This window comes from Phyllobates terribilis, unplaced genomic scaffold, assembly GCF_046119375.1.
Source record: "Phyllobates terribilis strain yellow unplaced genomic scaffold, ASM4611937v1 Scaffold_8__6_contigs__length_399053987, whole genome shotgun sequence".
In the NCBI taxonomy this organism is placed as follows: domain Eukaryota; kingdom Metazoa; phylum Chordata; class Amphibia; order Anura; family Dendrobatidae; genus Phyllobates; species Phyllobates terribilis.
The window spans coordinates 395,693,703-395,715,305 of NW_027362768.1; positions in this window are offsets into that span (position 1 = coordinate 395,693,703).

Sequence of the window (21,603 nt, forward strand, 5' to 3'; positions counted from 1 at the left end):
AGAGGCTGACTCACTCACAGAGGTGTCATCCCCATGGGTGCATGTCACCTGCAGCGGTGCTCAGTAAGGATCACCCCAGAGGCTGACTCACTCACAGGGGTGTCATCCCCATGGGTGCATGTCACCTGCAGCGGTGCTGAGTAAGGATCACCCCAGAGGCTGTCTCACTCACAGGGGTGTCATCCCCATGGGTACATATCACCTGCAGCGGTGCTCAGTAAGGATCACCCCAGAGGCTGACTCACTCACAGTGGTGTCATCCCCATGGGTGCATGTCACCTGCAGCGGTGCTCAGTAAGGATCACCCCAGAGGCTGACTCACTCACAGGGTTGTCATCCCCATGGGTACATATCACCTGCAGCGGTGTTCAGTAAGGATCACTCCAGAGGCTGACTCACCCACAGGGGTATCATCCCCATGGGTACATGTCCCCTGCAGCGGTGCTCAGTATGGATCACCCCAGAGGCTGACTCACTCACAGGGGTGTCATCCCCATGGGTGCATGTCACCAGCAGCGGTGTTCAGTAAGGATCACCCCAGAGGCTGACTCACTCACAGGGGTGTCATCACCATGGGTGCATGTCACCTGCAGCAGTGCTCAGTAAGCATCACCCCAGAGGCTGACTCACTCACAGGGGTGTCATCCCCATGGGTGCATGTTACCTGCAGCGATGCTCAGTAAGGATCACCCCAGATACTGTCTCACTCACAGAGGTGTCATCCCCATGGGTGCATGTCACCTGCAGCGGTGCTCAGTAAGGATCACCCCAGAGGCTGTCTCACTCACAGGGGTGTCATCCCCATGGGTGCATGTCACCTGAAGCGGTGTTCAGTAAGGATCACCCCAGAGGCTGACTCACCACATAGGTGTCATCCTCATGGGTGCATGTGTGGCACCCCAGGGGTCTGGTTTCCACAGTAACAGCTATGTTATGTCTGAGAGCAGGTGGGAGGTCTCTTGGTCAGGGATCCTATGCATGCCACACCTCCTGCCCAGTCCTGGGAGGGGAAGGACTTCCCCTATATAAACCTAGGGCTGAGGCAGGGTTAGTGAGTAGAGAAGAAGTAGAAACAGAGAAGAGAAGCAGATATAGGAAAAGAACATCAGGAGCTCTGTGGGAGCAGTGCTATAAGGAGTCAGGGGCTGGCAGCTGCAGAGCTCGCCCTGACTGGGAAGCTATCACCGGACCCGGAGTCCGAGGCTGTGGGGACTAACTCCTACCCAGCAGCAGAAACCGACCGGCAGGGGATTTCAGGTCCTCTGGCCAAGAAACCCGAAGGCACGGTCACACGCGTGGGACCAGCACCGCTGTCGTGGAGCGGACGCCACTAGAAGGCCCCGAGTCACCGGCCATACGGGTGAGCACCACACGGTACACTCAGGGACGTGGGCTACTTATACCCGCCTCTAGCAAGGTAGCCAGAAGAGTACAGTCAGTTTGGGAGGCCTACAACTCCGCCTGGCCAGGGGAGATCCCATCTACTCAAGGACTGACCAGGCCCCGATCGCTAGCCAGTACTCCGGGAGGGTCTATCTTTATCACCAGTAAAGACCCTGAACTACACCGCATCGTCTCTGAGTGATTCCTGCTACCCCCATCATCCACGTCGGCTGCCCTGAGGCCATACCCCTCCCGTTGGGGGTGATACTATCACGCTGCACAATCCTACCACCGGCCTCAGCGGTCTGTCCTGCAGCGGCAGCTCCTTCGCTGCATTCAACGGGTGGCGTAGTCGTCCAACATCTACCGCTAATACAACGCCACTTAGTCTGACTCCCTGGGCACGGACCGGGTCACCGCCACGAGACTACAACCCTCAACAGATCCGGCTCCGGGTAAGCTCCTGCATGCGCAACGCTGTGCGACACAGGCCCAGGGGTGCGTCAACTTTTGGCGTAGTCGGCAGGATCTCGTGCCCGCAACCACCGGGTACTGCGTGCCTGAAAAAGACTGTTCAAACTTACCAGTGGTGAAGATTCCCGCCATCCGTGGAGGTTTCCTGCCATCCGGCGCCATCTTCTACCTTCTTCCCGCCATCCGCGAAGTTTTCCCGCCATCCGGCGCCATCTTCTGCCTTCTTCCCGCCATCCGTGGAGTTTTCCCGCCGTTGGACGCCATCTTGAAGACGCCGCGCGGGAAGAAGATGGGCGTGGACTCCGAAAGCGCGCGAGAACTGAAGCCCCGCCTCACGTCCGGATGTTGCGTAAGGTCCTGGAAGGAGCCCAGCAGACGCCGACGTCACAGGAGCGCGACGGAAGGTCCTCAACCCTGACGATCCACTGCGGAGCCGCGGCCTACGGAAGAGGATCATCGCAAGGTAGGCCACGGTCCACTAGGGGGGAGGAAGATGTCGGATACGGAGAAGAGCTTCACTGCCTCAACCCCCGCCAGCGCCACCGCTGCTGCAGTCATGCCTTTCACCATGCCCTATATCCCGGGAGCGGCCTGGCTACCCCAGTACTCAGGGGAGTCACATACCCTGCATGACTTTAGAGAAAAGCTGGATAGCCTCTTCCAGGTGTATCCCCTCACAGAAGAGCAAAAAGTGAGCATCCTGGTGGCCCAATTAACCGAGGCAGCCCAAAGGGAGGTAAAGTCCTGGCCACCTGGGGGGAGGACTGTTGCAGGGATACTAACCCGGCTGAGGGACACCTTTGATACCCGCACCTCAGCCGAGATCAAGCTTAGATTCTACGGGTGCAAGCAGCGAGCACACGAGAGTATAAGGGACTATGCCCTGAACCTACAAGAGGCCCTGAGAGCCATTAAGCAGACCGACCCTGACGGCGTGAGAGACGAGGACAGGCTGTTGACTGAACAATTTATAGAGGGTTTATATTGCAATGCCCACCGAACCCAGTTGCGGGCAATGGCCTTACAGGACCCTCATCTGGGATTTGCACAGTTCAAGGACAGAGCCATCCGGGTGCTCCGAGAACCGGCACCAGGTGGCGTTGTGACCCACAGACGCCCCACTACCACTTACCACTCGGAGGTGGCACCCTTGTCGGCAGGGCCTGTGGGAGCTGATGCGCAGGCTTTGAACAATGACCCGGCTCCAGACCTGCACCATCAGGTCCAAGAGCTAGCTAAAAGCATTGCCGCGCTAACCCGAACTGTGCAGTCTTTACAGGTTTCCACTCCAGGGAAGATCCAGCTGGCATCCGGACCGGAGGACATCCCGTGGCGTCGACCAAGGAGGACCCCACCGGCCAGAGGAAGACCCAGCGACCGATACAACGAGGACGGACAACCCATCTGCCGCCGCTGCAATCAACCCGGACATATGGCAAGGTACTGTCCTTTAAACTGGCACAACCTGGGGTAGAGGGCCAAACCCCAGGAAAAAGATCATCAGGCCCATCGAACTGGCGCGACAAATATGTGGGAGGATGTCCAGTCTTGCCTGTGGTACTGGATGGCATCCCTATGAGTGCCCTACTGGACACCGGGTCACAGGTTACCACTATCCCGTACGTGCTCTTCAAGCAGTACTGGAATGACTCGGATATCACCCGCTACCCTGACGACGATTTGAGTATCATCGCCAGCAATGGTCAGCCCGTGCCACAGATTGGATTTAAAGAGGTGACCATTAAAATCGGTAGAGTTGAACTGGCGGCACAGGGACTGATCATTGTAGACATTGACAAGCACGAGAGTCACCCAAAGATAACTCTAGGAACTAATGTAATTGAAAATTGTCTTGCAGAGGTGATTTTCCTTTTACAGCAGGTTGCCAAGAACGCCAGCTCCGGCCAGCAGCGAGTGCTCCAGAAAGAGATCCGGGCACTGATGCGACGGCAACAGATAGAACTCTCCGGTGGTGAGATTGGTAGCGTAAGAATGTGTGACACTTTCCCTATTGCCATGCCCCCAAAAAGTGAAATGATGATTTGGTGCCGGGCAGCTATTGGTCTGAGAGGTAGAGATTACCAGGCAATGGTAGAACCAGTTTACTCAGACAGTAGGCCCACCATTTTGACAGCAAGGGGGGTGGTCAATGTACGCCATGGGAGGGTGCCCGTTCGCATAATAAATATCGGGAAGAGGGAAGTGTACCTGCCCCGGTATGCCACGCTAGCCAAATTGTATACCATCAATCAAAATTCCATACAGTCCGTAGAACCCTTGCCTCCATCTTCCCCGGAGGAAGGTAACGGCTCTAAGGAAACAATGGAGGACTGGTGTCAGCAACTACATTTGGGTACTGACTCCACTCCCTCACACCAGAGACAGGGAGTCTATCGGGTGGTTCAAGAGTACGAGAGAGTGTTTAGTAAACACCCGTTAGACTTCGGGCGAGTCAAGGGGGTAGAACACCGCATCCCCACGGGAGACCATCTTCCCATAAAAGAGAGGTATCGACCCGTACCCCCTGCACACTACCAACACGCCAAGGGGATGCTTAGGGACATGAAGGAGGCTGGGGTGATCAGGGATAGCTGTAGCCCCCGGGCAGCTCCACTAGTCTTAGTCAAAAAGAAAGACAACACCATGAGGATGTGTGTAGATTACCGGAAAATCAACCGTATCACACACAAGGATGCGTACCCCTTACCAAGGATAGAGGAGTCTTTGGCTGCTTTAAGATCTGCTAACTTCTTCTCTACCTTGGATCTCACTAGTGGGTACTGGCAGGTTCCTGTAGCAGAGGCGGACCGGGAGAAGACCGCATTCACCACCCCGATGGGACTTAGCGAGTTTACCTGCATGCCGTTCGGACTCTGTAACGCACCAGGAACCTTTCAACGATTAATGGAGTGCTGTCTGGGCCACAAAAACTTCGAGACGGTCCTGTTGTACCTGTACGATGTCATCGTATATTCCAAGACTTATGAGGACCACCTGAAACACCTGGCGGAAGTGTTCGAAGCTCTGGCAAACTACGGCTTAAAGGTAAAACCCTCCAAGTGTCACCTCCTAAAACCAAAGGTGCAGTACCTGGGACACGTGGTGAGCGCTGACGGAGTGGCTCCCGACCTTGATAAGATCACCGCAATTAAGGAATGGCCAAGTCCCTCCAGTGTAAAGGAAGTGCGGCAGTTCCTCGGGTTGGTAGGCTATTACCGCAGATTCATCCCCGGTTTCACCAAAAAGGCAGCTCCTATGCAGGACCTCCTGATAGGCCAGTCCCGGAAGGCCAAGAACCAGAAGCCGCCCTTCAAATGGGAGAAGTTAGAAGAAGAGTCCTTCCGCCAGCTGAAGATGGCCCTCACGGGGGATGAAATCCTGGCGTACCCTGATTACAGCCAGCCCTTTATCCTCTACAAGTAACATCGGGCTAGGAGCCGTACTGTCCCAGATCCAGCAGGGGAAAGAACGAGTAATCGCTTACGCCAGTCGAAAACTGCGACCCACCGAAAGAAACCCTGAGAATTACAGCTCATTTAAGCTAGAGTTCCTGGCAGTGGTGTGGGCAGTCACCGAACGCTTTAAGCACTACCTCGCTTCTTCCCGGTTCACCGTGTACACGGATAACAACCCGTTGACACACCTGGACACGGCAAGACTCGGTGCCCTAGAGCAGAGATGGATGGCCCGTCTGTCCAACTACGAGTTCACAATCAAATACCGGGCAGGACGCTCCAATACCAACGCGGACGCCCTGTCCAGGATGCCAAACCTACCGGACGTAGGAGAAGATCCAGAGGGACTGGAAGAAGTCGAACTCCCCGCGTTCCACCGTCATGGGACTATCCAGTATTCCCATCGGGTAAGGAGTAAGCAAGCCGCTACGTTTAACCCCTTGCCTCACTACAACTGGGAGGAAACGCAAGACAGTGACCCTGCCGTCCGACTGGTGAAGGAGATGCTGACTCGGCCAGAGGCTCGCCTTGACCCAGACGCTCCGGAGGAAGCCAAACAACTGTGGGCTGAGAAGAGTCGACTGTTCCTTTACAAGGGGAAGTTGTGCCGCAGAATGGTTAACTCCCGGACGCATGAACTAATCTGGCAAGTAGTGGTGCCACGAAGAGACGCAGCCATGGTGATGGAGGCATACCACGACGGGGCTGGGCACTTCGGATGGAAGAAGCTGGAGTTCCTGCTGCGCGGGCGGTTCCACTGGGTAGGCATGAGGGGAACCATCGAGAGGTGGTGCAGAGACTGTGGCCCGTGCAACCTAAGAAGGAAGGACCGTGCCAGCCAGAAGACCCCCCTTCAGTCCATCGTCACCAAGCAGCCGTTGGAACTGGTAGCCTTGGATCATGTAAAACTGACCCCAAGCAGAAGTGGCTACGTCTACGCGTTAACCATTGTGGATCATTACTCCCGGTTCTTGGTCGTCGTCCCCGTTAAGGACTTAACAGCTCAAACAGCAGCTAGAGCCTTCCAGCAGCACTTCTGCCGTCCACACGGGTACCCGGACCAAGTGCTGACGGACCAGGGACCTGCCTTTGAAGCGGAGGTCTTCCAGGAATTCTGCAATCTGTATGGCTGCCGGAAGATAAGGACGACACCCTATCATCCGCAAACTAATGGACTTTGTGAGAAAATGAACCAGGTGGTAATGGATCTTCTGAAAACGTTGCCCCTGGAAGAACGCAGTCTGTGGCCTGAGAAGCTGCCCGACCTGGTGGACCTATACAACTACATCCCTGTAGGTTCCACCAACTGTACCCCGGCTTACCTAATGAGGGCAAGGCCTGGTAAGCTACCTATTGACCTGGAGATGGGAGTCCTGACACCTGAGGACACTTCACCGGAAGCAGACTGGGACACAGAGAGGCAGCAGCAGTACTGGAAAGTACAGGAGAGCGTGGAGCGAAGTCTCTGTCTCGCTAGGGAAAGACAAGAGAAAACTTACAACCAGTATGCTCCCGCTGTTCCCCTGGTACCCGGAGAGCAGGTCTTGAAGAGGAAGAGACGGATCCACAAGTTGGACGACCAGTGGGAGAAGGACCCGTACACCGTACTGCCCTCAAGCCACGACAACCCGAAGGTTTGTACCATCAGTAATGACGGAGGGGAAACCACAGCCATTGTATCCCGGGATCACCTGAAGAAGTGTCCCGAACAGCTACGGAACCCAGAAGGAGAGCAAGAAGACCCTCGACCCGTAGAGGAAAGGGAAGATATGGTTAGTACTGTGCTCGGAGACTTCCCTCGGTCCTGGACTCAAGTCAATGGTGCAGTTGTGGTACCCGTCCTCACGTTCCTCCAACCAGCATCCCAAGTGCCTACGGAGCAACAGGTAGAGCTGGAAGAGCAGCCGGTCCAGGAGGCAGCAGACTCCACACAAGCAGAACAGGAGGATCAACCCTCTGCTCATAGTGAGCCTGCCGTACCCCTAGTGAGCCAAAGAGCCCGTAAACAGCTGCCCAGTTTACCCTTGACAGCTCCTACACCCTGTAGTTCAGGGCCAGACAGTCAGCTCCGTAGGTCCACTAGGGCCACTAGAGGCCAGTTACCCGCACGTTGGAGGATTTGAAGTGTTTAAATTGTTTTATTTGTGGTCACCTGTCTGTTACTTGTAAATAATTATGTGTTTCTAGTTATTTTTAGGAGTCCTTGGTGGATTTACCGGGAATCCTTGTACAATTGGTTGGAGCGTAACCTAGGAATGGACTAAAGACTGTTAAGGACTCGGGGCAGGACAGGCCCCTACCTGGTTACGTCTCCCTGTTTTGGTGAAATGGACACCTTGCTTTCCTTCAAAACTGTACCCGGTTGCGGACACGCCGTAACCATCTTTATGTGTTTTTCTTATTGTATTATTATTGTTTATACCTTGTTATGTTTTTCTAAAAATATGTTTAGTCCCGGAGTACTAAATTTCACTAGGGGGGAATGTGGCACCCCAGGGGTCTGGTTTCCACAGTAACGGCAATGTTATGTCTGAGAGCAGGTGGGAGGTCTCTTGGTCAGGGATCCTATGCATGCCACACCTCCTGCCCAGTCCTGGGAGGGGAAGGACTTCCCCTATATAAACCTAGGGCTGAGGCAGGGTTAGTGAGTAGAGAAGAAGTAGAGACAGAGAAGAGAAGCAGATATAGGAAAAGAACATCAGGAGCTCTGTGGGAGCAGTGCTATAAGGAGTCAGGGGCTGGCAGCTGCAGAGCTCGCCCTGACTGGGAAGCTATCACCGGACCCGGAGTCCGAGGCTGTGGGGACTAACTCCTACCCAGCAGCAGAAACCGACCGGCAGGGGATTTCAGGTCCTCTGGCCAAGAAACCCGAAGGCACGGTCACACGCATGGGACCAGCACCGCCGTCGTGGAGCGGACGCCACTAGAAGGCCCCGAGTCACCGGCCATACGGGTGAGCACCACACGGTACACTCAGGGACGTGGGCTACTTATACCCGCCTCTAGCAAGGTAGCCAGAAGAGTACAGTCAGTTTGGGAGGCCTACAACTCCGCCTGGCCAGGGGAGATCCCATCTACTCAAGGACTGACCAGGCCCCGATCGCTAGCCAGTACTCCGGGAGGGTCTATCTTTATCACCAGTAAAGACCCTGAACTACACCGCATCGTCTCTGAGTGATTCCTGCTACCCCCATCATCCACGTCGGCTGCCCTGAGGCCATACCCCTCCCGTTGGGGGTGATACTATCACGCTGCACAATCCTACCACCGGCCTCAGCGGTCTGTCCTGCAGCGGCAGCTCCTTCGCTGCATTCAACGGGTGGCGTAGTCGTCCAACATCTACCGCTAATACAACGCCACTTAGTCTGACTCCCTGGGCACGGACCGGGTCACCGCCACGAGACTACAACCCTCAACAGATCCGGCTCCGGGTAAGCTCCTGCATGCGCAACGCTGTGCGACACAGGCCCAGGGGTGCGTCACATGTCACCTGCAGCGGTGCTCAGTAAGGATCACCCCAGAGGCTGTCTCACTCACAGAGGTGTCATCCCCATGGGTTCATGTCACCTGCAGCGGTGCTCAGTAAGGATCACCCCAAAGGCTGACTCACTCACAGGGGTGTCATCCCCATGGGTGCATGTCACCTGCAGCGGTGGTCAGTTAGGATCACCTCAGAGGCTGTCTCACTCACAGGGGTGTCATCTCCATGGGTGCATGTCACCTGCAGCGGTGCTCAGTAAGGATCACCGCAGAGGCTGACTCACTCACAGGGGTGTCATCCCCATGGGTGCATGTCACCTGCAGAGGCGGTGGTCAGTAAGGATCACCCCATAGGCTGACTCACTCACAGGGGTGTCATCCCTGTGGGTGCATGTCACCTACAGCGGTGCTCAGTAAGGATCACCCCAGAGGCTGACTCACTCACAGGGGTGTCATCCCCATGGGTGCATGTCACCTGCAGCGGTGCTCAGTTAGGATCACCCCAGAGACTGACTCACCCAGAGAGGTGTCATCCCCATGGGTGCATGTCACCTGCAGCGGTGCTCAGTAAGGATCACCCCAGAGGCTGACTCACTTACAGGGGTATCATCCCCATGGGTGCATGTCACCTGCAGCGGTGCTCAGTAAGGATCACCCCGAGGCTGACTCACTCACAGGGGTGTCATCTCCACGGGTGCATGTCACCTGCAGCGGTGCTCAGTAAGAATCACCGCAGAGGCTGACTCACTCACAGGGGTGTCATCCCCATGGGTGCATGTCACCTGCAGCGGTGCTCAGTAAGGATCACCCCAGAGGCTGACTCACCCACAGGGCTATCATCCCCATGGGTGCATGTCACCTGCAGCGGTGCTCAGTAAGGATCACCCCAGAGGCTGACGCATTCACAGAGGTGTCATCCCCATGGGTGCATGTCACCTGCAGCGGTGCTCAGTAAGGATCACCCCAGAGGCTGACTCACTCACAGGGGTGTCATCTCCATGAGTGCATGTCACCTACAGCGGTGCTCAGTAAGGATCACCCCAGAGGCTGACTCACTCACAGTGGTGTCATCCCCATGGGTGCATGTCACCTGCAGCGGAGCTCAGTAAGGATCACCCCAGAGGCTGACTCACTCACAGGGGTGTCATCCCCATGGGTGCATGTCACCTGCAGCGGTGCTCAGTAAGGATCACCCCAGAGGCTGACTCACCCACAGGGGTATCATCCCCATGGGTGCATGTCACCTGCAGCGGTGCTCAGTAAGGATCACCCCAGAGATTGACTCACTTACAGGGGTGTCATCCCCATGGGTACATATCACCTGCAGCGGTGCTCAGTAAGGATCACCCCAGAGGCTGACTCACTCACAGTGGTGTCATCCCCATGGGTGCATGTCACCTTCATCGGTGCTCAGTAAGGATCACCCCAGAGGCTGACTCACTCACAGGGGTGTCATCCCCATGGGTGCATGTCACCTGCAGCGTTGCTCAGTAAGGATCACCCCAGAGGCTGTCTCACTCACAGGGGTGTCATCCCCATGGGTGCATGTCACCTGCAGCGGTTCTCAGTAAGGAACACGCAAGAGGCTGACTCACTCTCAGGGGTGTCATCCCCATGGGTGTATGTCACCTGCAGCGGTGCTCAGTAAGGATCACCCCAGAGGCTGACTCACTCACAGGGGTGTCATCCCCATGGGTGCATGTCACCTACAGTGGTGCTCAGTAAGGATCACCCCAGAGGCTGACTCACTCACAGGGGTGTCATCCCCATGGGTGCATGTCACCTGCAGTGGTGCTCAGTAAGGATTACCCCAGAGGCTGACTCACTCACAGGGGTGTCACCCCCATGGGTGCATGTCTCCTGCAAAGGAGCTCAGTAAGGATCACCCCAGAGGCTGACTCACTCACAGGGGTGTCACCCCCATGGGTGCATGTCTTCTGCAGCGGAGCTCAGTAAGGATCACCCCAGAGGCTGACTCACTCACAGGGGTGTCATTCCCATGGGTGCATGTTACCTGCAACAGTGCTCAGTAAGGATCACCCCAGAGACTGACTCACTCACAGAGGTGTCACCCCATGGGTGCATGTCACCTGCAGCGGTGCTCAGAAAGGATCACCCCAGAGACTGACTCACTCACAGAGGTGTCACCCCATGGGTGCATGTCACCTGCAGCGGTGCTCAGTAAGGATCACCCCAGAGGCTGACTCATCCACAGGGGTGTCATCCCCATGGGTGCATGTCACCTGCAGCGGTGGTCAGTAATGATCACCTCAGAGGTTGACTTACCCACAGGGGTGTCATCCCCACGGGTGCATGTCACCTGCAGCAGTGCTCAGTTAGGACCACCCCATAGGCTGACTCACTCACAGGGGTGTCATCCTCATGGGTGCATGTCACCTGCAGTGGTGCTCAGTAAGGATCACCCCAGAGGCTGACTCAATCACAGGGGTGCCATCCCCATGGGTGCATGTCACCTGCAGCGGTTCTCAGTAAGGATCACCCCAGAGGCTGACTCAACCACAGGGGTGTCATCCCCATGGGTATATGTCACCTGCAGCGGTGCTCAGTAAGGATCACCCCAGAGGCTGACTCACTCACAGGGGTGTCATCTCCATGGGTGCATGTCACCTGCAGTGGTGCTCAGTAATTATCAACCCAGAGGCTGTCTCACTCACAGGGGTGTCATCCCCATGGGTGCATGTCACCTGCAGCGGTGCTCAGTAAGGATCATCCCAGAGGCTGTCTCACTCACAGAGGTGTCATCCCCATGGGTGCATGTCACCTGCAGCGGTGCTCAGTAAGGATCATCCCAGAGGCTGACTCACTCACAGAGGTGTCATCCCCATGAGTGCATGTCACCTGCAGCGGTGCTCAGAAAGGATCACCCCAGAGGCTGACTCATTCACAGGGGTGTCGTCCCCATGGATGTATGTCACTTCCATTGGTGCTCAGTAAGGATCACCGCAGAGGCTGACTCACTCACAGGGGTGCCATCCCCACGGGTGCATGTTATCTGCTGCGGTGCTCAGTAAGGATCACCCCAGAGGCTGACTCACTCACAGGGGTGTCATCCCCATGGGTGCATGTCACCTGCAGCGATGCTCAGTAAGGATCACCCGAGAGGCTGACTCACCCACAGGGGTGTCATCCCCATGGGTGCATGTCATCTGCAGCGGTGCTCACTAAGGATCACCCCAGAGGCTGTCTCACTCACAGGGGTGTCATCCCCAAGGGTGCATGTCACCTGCAGAGGTGCTCAGTAAGAATCACCCCAGAGGCTGTCTCACTCACAGGGGTGTCATCCACATGGGTGCATGTCACCTGCAGCGCTGCTCAGTAAGGATCACCCCAGAGGCTGACTCACTCACAGGGGTGTCATCACCATGGGTGCATGTCACCTGCAGTGGTGCTCAGTAAGGATCACCCCAGAGGCTGACTCACTCACAGGGGTGTCACCCCCATGGGTGCATGTCTCCTGCAGCGGAGCTCAGTAAGGATCACCCCAGAGGCTGACTCACTCACAGGGGTGTCACCCCCATAGGTGCATGTCTTCTGCAGCGGAGCTCAGTAAGGATCACCCCAGAGGCTGACTCACTCACAGGGGTGTCATTCCCATGGGTGCATGTCACCTGCAACAGTGCTCAGTAAGGATCACCCCAGAGGCTGACTCACTCACAGAGGTGTCACCCCATGGGTGCATGTCACCTGCAGCGGTGCTCAGTAAGGAACACCCCAGAGGCTGATTCATCCACAGGGGTGTCATCCCCATGGGTGCATGTCTCCTGCAGCGGTGCTCAGTAAGGATCACCCCAGAGGCTGACTTACCCACAGGGGTGTCATCCCCACCGGTGCAAGTCACCTGCAGCAGTGCTCAGTAAGGACCACCCCAGAGGCTAACTCACTCACAGGGGTGTCATCCCCATGGATGCATGTCACCTGCAGCGGTGCTCAGTAAGGATCACCGCAGAGGCTGATTCACTCACAGGGGTTCCATCCCCATGGGTGCATGTCACCTGCAGCGGTTCTCAGTAAGGATCACCCCAGAGGCTGACTTACCCACAGGGGTGTCATACCCATGGGTACATGTCACCTGCAGCGGTGCTCAGTAAGGATCACCCCAGAGACTGACAAACTCACAGGGGTGTAATCCCCATGGGTGCATGTCACCTGCAGCGGTGCTCAGTAATTATCAACCCAGAGGCTGACTCACCCACAGGGGTGTCATCTCCATGGGTGCATGTCACCTGCAGCGGTGCTCAGTAAGGATCATCCCAGAGGCTGTCTCACTCACAGGGGTGTCGTCCCCATGAGTGCATGTCACCTGCAGCGGTGCTCAGAAAGGATCACCCCAGAGGCTGACTCATTCACAGGGGTGTCGTCCCCATGGGTGTATGTCACTTCCATCGGTGCTCAGTAAGGATCACCCCAGAGGCTGACTCACTCACAGGGGTTCCATCCCCACGGGTGCATGTCACCTGCTGCGGTGCTCAGTAACGATCACCCCAGAGGTTGACTCACTCACAGGAGTGTCATCCCCATGGGTGCATGTCATCTGCAGCGGTGCTCAGAAAGAATCACCCAAGAGGCTGTCTCACCCAAAGTGGTGTCATCCCCATGGGTGCATGTCACCTGCAGCGGTGCTCAGTAAGGATCACCCCAGAGGCTGACTCACTCACAGGGGTGTCATCCCCATGGGTGCATGTCACCTGCAGCGGTGCTCAGTAAGGATCACCCTAGAGGCTGACTCACCCACAGGGGTGTCATCCCCATGGGCGCATGTCACCTGCAGCGGTGCTCAGTAAGGATCACCCCAGAGGCTGACTCACCCACAGGGGTGTCATCCCCATGGGTGCATGTCACCAGCAGCAGTGCTCAGTAAGGATCTCCCCAGAGGCTGACTCACTCACAGGGGTGTCATCCCATGGGTGCATGTAACCTGCAGCAGTGCTCAGTAAGGATCACCCCAGAGACTGACTCACTCACAGGGGTGTCATCTCCATGGGTGCATGTCATCTGCAGCGGTGCTCAGTAAGGATCACCCTAGAGGCTGACTCACCCACAGGGGTGTCATCCCCATGGGTGCATGTCACCTGCAGCGGAGCGCAGTAAGGATCACACCAGAGGCTGCCTCACCCACAGGGGTGTCATCCCCATGGATGCATGTCACCTGCAGCAGTGCTCAGTAAGGATCTCCCCAGAGGCTGACTCACTCACAGGGGTGTCATCCCATGGGTGCATGTCACCTGCAGCAGTGCTCAGTAAGGATCACCCCAGAGACTGACTCACTCACAGGGGTGTCATCCCCATGGGTGCATGTCACCTGCAGCGGTGCTCAGTAAGGATCATTCCAGAGGCTGACTCACTCACAGGGGTGTCATCCCCATTGGTGCATGTCACCGGCAGCGGTGCTCAGTTAGGATCACCCCAGAGGCTGACTCACTCACAGGGGTGTCATCTCCATGGGTGCATGTCACCTACAGCGGTGCTCAGTAAGGATCACCCCAGAGGCTAACTCACTCACAGGGGTGTCATCTCCATGGGTGCATATCACCTGCAGCGGTGCTCAGTAAGGATCACCGCAGAGGCTGACTCACTCACAGGGGTGTCATCCCCATGGGTGCATGTCCCCTGCAGCGGTGCTCAGTATGGATCACCCCAGAGGCTGACTCACTCACAGGGGTGTCATCCCCATGGGTGCATGTCACCAGCAGCGGTGTTCAGTAAGGATCACCCCAGAGGCTGACTCACTCACAGGGGTGTCATCACCATGGGTGCATGTCACCTGCAGCAGTGCTCAGTAAGCATCACCCCAGAGGCTGACTCACTCACAGGGGTGTCATCCCCATGGGTGAATGTCACCTGCAGCGATGCTCAGCAAGGATCACCCCAGATGCTGTCTCACTCACAGAGGTGTCATCCCCATGGGTGCATGTCACCTGAAGCGATGTTCAGTAAGGATCACCCCAGAGGCTGACTCACCCACAGGGGTATCATCCCCATGGGTGCATGTCACCTGCAGCGGTGCTCAGTAAGGATCACCCCAGAGGCTGACTCATTCACAGAGGTGTCATCCCCATGGGTGCATGTCACCTGCAGCGGTGCTCAGTAAGGATCACCCCGAGGCTGACTCACTCACAGGGGTGTCATCTCCATGGGTGCATGTCACCTGCAGCGGTGCTCAGTAAGAATCACCGCAGAGGCTGACTCACTCACAGGGGTGTCATCCCTATGGGTGCATGTCACCTGCAGCGGTGCTCAGTAAGGATCACCCCAGAGGCTGACTCACCCACAGGGGTATCATCCCCATGGGTGCATGTCACCTGCAGCGGTGCTCAGTAAGGATCACCCCAGAGGCTGACTCATTCACAGAGGTGTCATCCCCATGGGTGCATGTCACCTGCAGCGGTGCTCAGTAAGGATCACCCCAGAGGCTGACTCACTCACAGGGGTGTCATCTCCATGGGTGCATGTCACCTACAGCGGTTCTCAGTAAGGATCACCCCAGAGGCTGACTCACTCACAGTGGTGTCATCCCCATGGGTGCATGTCACCTGCAGCGGAGCTCAGTAAGGATCACCCCAGAGGCTGACTCACTCACAGGGGTGTCATCCCCATGGGTGCATGTCACCTGCAGCGGTGCTCAGTTAGGATCACCCTAGAGGCTGACTCACTCACAGGGGTGTCATCCTCATGGGTGCATGTCACCTGCAGCGGTGCTCAGTAAGGATCACCCTAGAGGCTGACTCACTCACAGGGATGTGATCTCCATGGGTGCATGTCACCTGCAGCGGTGCTCAGTAAGGATCACCCCAGAGGCTGTCTCACTCACAGGGGTGTCACCCCCATGGGTCATGTCACCTGCAGCGGTGCTCAGTAAGGATCACCCCAGAGGCTGACTCACTAACAGGGGTGTCATCCCCATGGGTGCTTGTCTCCTGCAGCGGTGCTCAGTAAGGATCACCCCAGAGGCTGTCTCACTCACAGGGGTGTCATCCCCATGGGTGCATGTCACCTGCAGCGGCCGTGCTCAGTAAGGATCACACCAGAGGCTGACTCACTCACAGGGTGTCATCCCCTTGGGTGCATGTCACCTGCAGCGGTGCTCAGTAAGGATCACCCAGAAGCTGTCTCACTCACAGGGGTGTCATCCCCATGGGTGCATGTCACCTGCAGCTGTGCTCAGTAAGGATCATCCCAGAGGCTGACTCACCCACAGGGGTGTCATCCCCATGGGTGCATGTCACCTGCAGCCGTGCACAGTAAGGATCACCCCAGAGGCAGTTTCACTCACATAGGTGTCATCCCCATGGGTGCATGTCACCTGCAGCGGTGCTCAGTAAGGATCACCCCAGAGGCAGTCTCACTCACATAGGTATCATCCCCATGGGTGCATGTCACCTGCAGCGGTGCTCAGTAAGGATCACCCCAGAGGCTGACTCATTTACAGAGGTGTCATCCCCATGGGTGCATGTCACCTGCAGCGGTGCTCAGTAAGGATCACCCTAGAGGCTGACTCACTCACAGGGATGTCATCTCCATGGGTGCATGTCACCTGCAGCGGTGCTCAGTAAGGATCACCCCAGAGGCTGTCTCACTCACAGGGGTGTCACCCCCATGGGTCATGTCACCTGCAGCGGTGCTCAGTAAGGATCACCCCAGAGGCTGACTCACTCACAGGGGTGTCATCCCCATCGGTGCTTGTCTCCTGCAGCGGTGCTCAGTAAGGATCACCCCAGAGGCTGACTCACTCACAGGGGTTTCATCCCCATGGGTCATGTCACCTGCAGCGGTGCTCAGTAAGGATCACCCCAGAGGCTGACTCACTCACAGGGGTGTCATCCCCATGGGTGCTTGTCTCCTGCAGCGGTGCTCAGTAAGGATCACCCCAGAGGCTGACTCACCCACAGAGGTGTCATCCCCATGGGTGCATGTCACTTGCAGCTGAGCTCAGTAAGGATCACCCCAGAGGCTGTCTCACTCACAGGGGTGTCATCCCCATGGGTGCATGTCACCTGCAGCGGCCGTGCTCAGTAAGGATCACACCAGAGGCTGACTCACTCACAGGGGTGTCATCCCCTTGGGTGCATGTCACCTGCAGCGGTGCTCAGTAAGGATCACCCAGAGGCTGTCTCACTCACAGGGGTGTCATCCCCATGGGTGCATGTCACCTGCAGCTGTGCTCAGTAAGGAATATCCCAGAGGCTGACTCACCCACAGGGGTGTCATCCCCATGGGTGCATGTCACCTGCAGCCGTGCACAGTAAGGATCACCCCAGAGGCAGTTTCACTCACATAGGTGTCATCCCCATGGGTGCATGTCACCTGCAGCGGTGCTCAGTAAGGATCACCCCAGAGGCAGTCTCACTCACATAGGTGTCATCCCCATGGGTGCATGTCACCTGCAGCGGTGCTCATTAAGGATCACCTCAGAGGCTGACTCACCCACAGAGGTGTCATCCCCATGGGTGCATGTCAACTGCAGCGCTGCTCAGTAAGGATCACCCCAGTGGCTGACTCACTCACAGGGGTGTCATCTCCATGGGTGCATGTCACCTGCAGCGGTGCTCAGTAAGGATCACCTCAGAGGCTGACTCACTCACAGAGGTGTCATCCCCATGGGCACATGTCACCTGCAGTGGTGCGCAGTAAGGATCACCCCAGGGGCTGTCTCACTCACAGGGGTGTCATCCCCATGGGTGCATGTCACCTGCAGCGGAGCTCGGTGAGAATCATCCCAGAGGCTGTCTCACTCACAGGGGTGTAATCCCCATGGGAGCATGTAACCTGTAGCGGAGCACAGTAAGGATCACCCCAGAGGCTGACTCACTCACAGAGGTGTCATCCTCATGGGTGCATGTCACCTGCAGCAGTGCTCAGTAAGGATCACCCCAGAGGTTGACTCTCTCACAGGGGTGTCATCCTCATGGGTGCATGTCACCTGCAGCGATGCTCAGTAAGAATCACCCCAGAGGCTGACTCACCCACAGGGATGTCATCCCCATGGATGCTTGTCACCTGCAGCGGTGCTCAGTAAGGATCTCCCCAGAGGCTGACTCACCCACAGGGGTGTCATCCCCATGGGTGCATGTCACCTGCAGCTATGCTCAGTAAGGATCTCCACTGAGGCTGACTTTGTTATGTTCTGCTACCAAAGCTAAGGAAAGAGAGGAGATCTGTCCCTACTATGAGACTCAGCTGAATCCCTACGATGTAACAGGGAACCTGATCCTGCGATCAGACCTGCTAAAGTCCTAATCTAGTCTGTACGAAGACCTATAGATGTGGAAGGGAATCCCTATAAGTACTAAGGACTGGGAGGAATATGGGACACCTCCTAACAGAAATAGTAGCAGACAGACGAACAAACAAAATAGATAGAACATAGAGGTCCGTAGACCAAGCAAACTAACAGAGTTAGATACAGAGCACAGGCTAGCTAGAAAGTAGATATACAATGAAGTCCAGCAAAGCCAGAAGGGCGGAGCAGGACTAAATAGGCCAACAAGGTCATGTGACCAGCAAAGGAAAAAAAACCTAACAGCAAGGTTCTAACAGTACCCCCCCTTCTAAGAGGATCCTCCGGATCCCCTAGGACCAGGCTTATCAGGAAATCTCCTGTGAAACGCTCTGATAAGTCTGGACGCGGAAACATCATCTGACCTCACCCAAGAGTTATCCTCGGGTCCGAAACCTTTCCAGGCCACAAGATACTGCAAACTACCTCTATACCGTCTAGAGTCAAGGATGCGAGAAATTTCATATTCCCCGTCCTCCACCACCGGAGGAACAGAGGCAGAGGCGTCACCATCCGACACAACAGCTTTTTTTAACAGAGAGACATGAAAGACCGGATTAATTCTCCAGGAGGTAGGAACCTCCAACCTAACAGCAGATTGGTTGACAACCTGAAGCACCTTAAAGGGCCCTACAAACTTGGGACCCAATTTCTTAGAAGAAATCCTCAACCGCAGATTCCTAGAGGACAACCAAACCATGTCACCAACAGCGAACAAAACCTCCTGTCGTTTCCTATCAAAGTAGTCTTTAGATTTTCTGTTGGCCTCCTGAAGATTACCACGCACATCCGTCCAAACTCTTTCCAAATCACCGGAAAAATTCTCCTCCTCAGGCACGGCAGATCCCAACTTGGAGAACGACCCAAACGACGGATGTCTCCCAGAACAACAAAAAAAAGGCGAACAACCAGCAGAAGAAGATGTATGATTGTTCAGAGCAAATTCGGCAAGTGGCAGAAACTCAGACCACCCCTCCTGATTGTCTGCCACAAAACAACGCAAGAACTGCTCAACATCCTGGTTTTTCCTTTCAGTCTGGCCATTAGATTCAGGATGATATCCGGACGAAAACGACAAATGAATTCCCAACCTGTCACAAAAGGCACGCCAAAAACGAGCCACGAACTGAGGACCCCTATCAGAAACAATGTCAGTAGGAACGCCATGAAGTCTGACAATTTCCTTGACAAAGGCCTTAGCGAGAGTTTTAGCGCAGGGCAGTTTGACGAAGGGAACCAAGTGACACATCTTGCTAAAGCGGTCCACGACCACCCAGATGACAGTAAAACCCTCAGAGGGGGGAAGGTCAGTTATAAAGTCCATAGCCAAATGTGTCCAAGGAGCACTGGGGACCTCCAAAGGACAAAGCAACCCCGCAGCAGGAGTATGTGAGGACTTAGATCTAGCACATATAGTACATTGGCGCACCCACTTAATGACTTCCTTCTGCCATCCAGGCCACCAAAAACTGCGACCCACCAGTCTCTTGGTCTCAGAGATTCCGGGATGACCTGCCAACCGAGATTCGTGACACTCAACAAACAAATCTCTCCTAAAGGTCTCAGGCACAAACAACCTCCCATGAGGAGTGTTAGATGGGGCATTCTCCTGAGCTTTAAGAATCTCATCTTCCAAAACGGAGTCTAAAGCAGCTAAAAATATACCCTTGGAATTTAAACAGGCAATACGGGCGTGACTGACCATTTTTTTTTCTTTCTTCATACGAAGCTCACAGCCTTTAATCAAATGACCAGATTTTCCGCAGTAGAAACACAAGCCTTGCGAAAAACGACGGTCTTTTTCTTGAGAGCGAGGTGCCACCGATCCAATCTCCATCGGTTCACCACTGTTAGTACACACATTATCATAACCAGAAACTGACATAGCAGAGGATTTGCTCTCATTAACCCTAGCACGCAGTCTTCTATCCACCCGTATAGCTAATTGCATAGCCTGTTGCAAATCTTCAGGTGTAGGATAAGCAATTAGCAGGTCTTTAACCCTTTCACTGAGCCCAGCAAGAAATAGACTTTTCAGAGCAGAATCGTTCCACCCTGTTTGAGTGGACCAACGACGAAAATGTGTACAATATTTTTCCACATTACCCGATCCTTGTTTTAGACGTCTCAACTCAGTCTCAGCTGATGCGACACGGTCAGGATCATCATATAATAGTCCCAAAGCAGAAAAAAAACTATCCACTGATCTGAAGCATGAATCACTAGGTTGCAAAGAAAAGGCCCACTCCTGAGGCTCTTTGCGCAAAAGTGACATTATGAACCCTACGCGCTGGGATTCATCCCCAGAGGACTTAGGTCTCAAACGAAAATACAATAAGCAAGCATTTCTAAATGAAAAAAATTCTCGGTGTTCACCAAAAAACAAATCCGGCAAACATACCTTAGGCTCCAAGAAATGTGCTCCAGGACAGTTACTCACGTGCTGACGGAGCTCGGCCACCTCCAGAGAGAGTCCCTGCAGGCGATGAGCCAAATCCTGAACCGACACCATGATGGAACAGAAAAATCTTTCCTTAGAGAATTTGCTGGCTGGACTTACTGTTATGTTCTGCTACCAAAGCTAAGGAAAGAGAGGAGATCTGTCCCTACTATGAGACTCAGCTGAATCCCTACGATGTAACAGGGAACCTGATCCTGCGATCAGACCTGCTAAAGTCCTAATCTAGTCTGTACGAAGACCTATAGATGTGGGGAGGGAATCCCTATAAGTACTAAGGACTGGGAGGAATATGGGACACCTCCTAACAGAAATAGTAGCAGACAGACGAACAAACAAAATAGATAGAACATAGAGGTCCGTAGACCAAGCAAACTAACAGAGTTAGATACAGAGCACAGGCTAGCTAGAAAGTAGATATACAATGAAGTCCAGCAAAGCCAGAAGGGCGGAGCAGGACTAAATAGGCCAACAAGGTCATGTGACCAGCAAAGGAAAAAAAACCTAACAGCAAGGTTCTAACAGACTTACCCACAGGGGTGTCATCCCCATGGGTGCATGTCACCTGCAGCGGTGCTCAGTAAGGATCACCTCAGAGGCTGACTCACCCACAGGGGTGTCATCCCCATGGGTGCATGTCACCTGCAGCGGTGCTCAGTAAGTATCACCCCAGAGGCTGACTCACTCACAGAGGTGTCATCCTCATGGGTGCATGTCACCTGCAGCAGTGCTCAGTAAGGATCACCCCAGAGGCTGACTCACTCACAGGGGTGTCATCCCCATGGGTGCATGTCACCTGCAGCAGTGCTCAGTAAGGATAACCCCAGAGGCTGACTCACCCACAGGGGTGTCATCCCCATGGGTCCTTCCTTGTCACCTGCAGCGGTGCTCAGTAAGACTCAGCCCAGAGGCTGACTCACTCACAGGGGTGTCATCTCCATGGGTGGTTGTCACCTGCAGCGGTGTTCAGTAAGGATTACCCCAGAGGCTGACTCACTCACAGGGGTGTCATCCCCATGGGTGCATGTCACCTGCAGTGGTGCTCAGTAAGGATCACC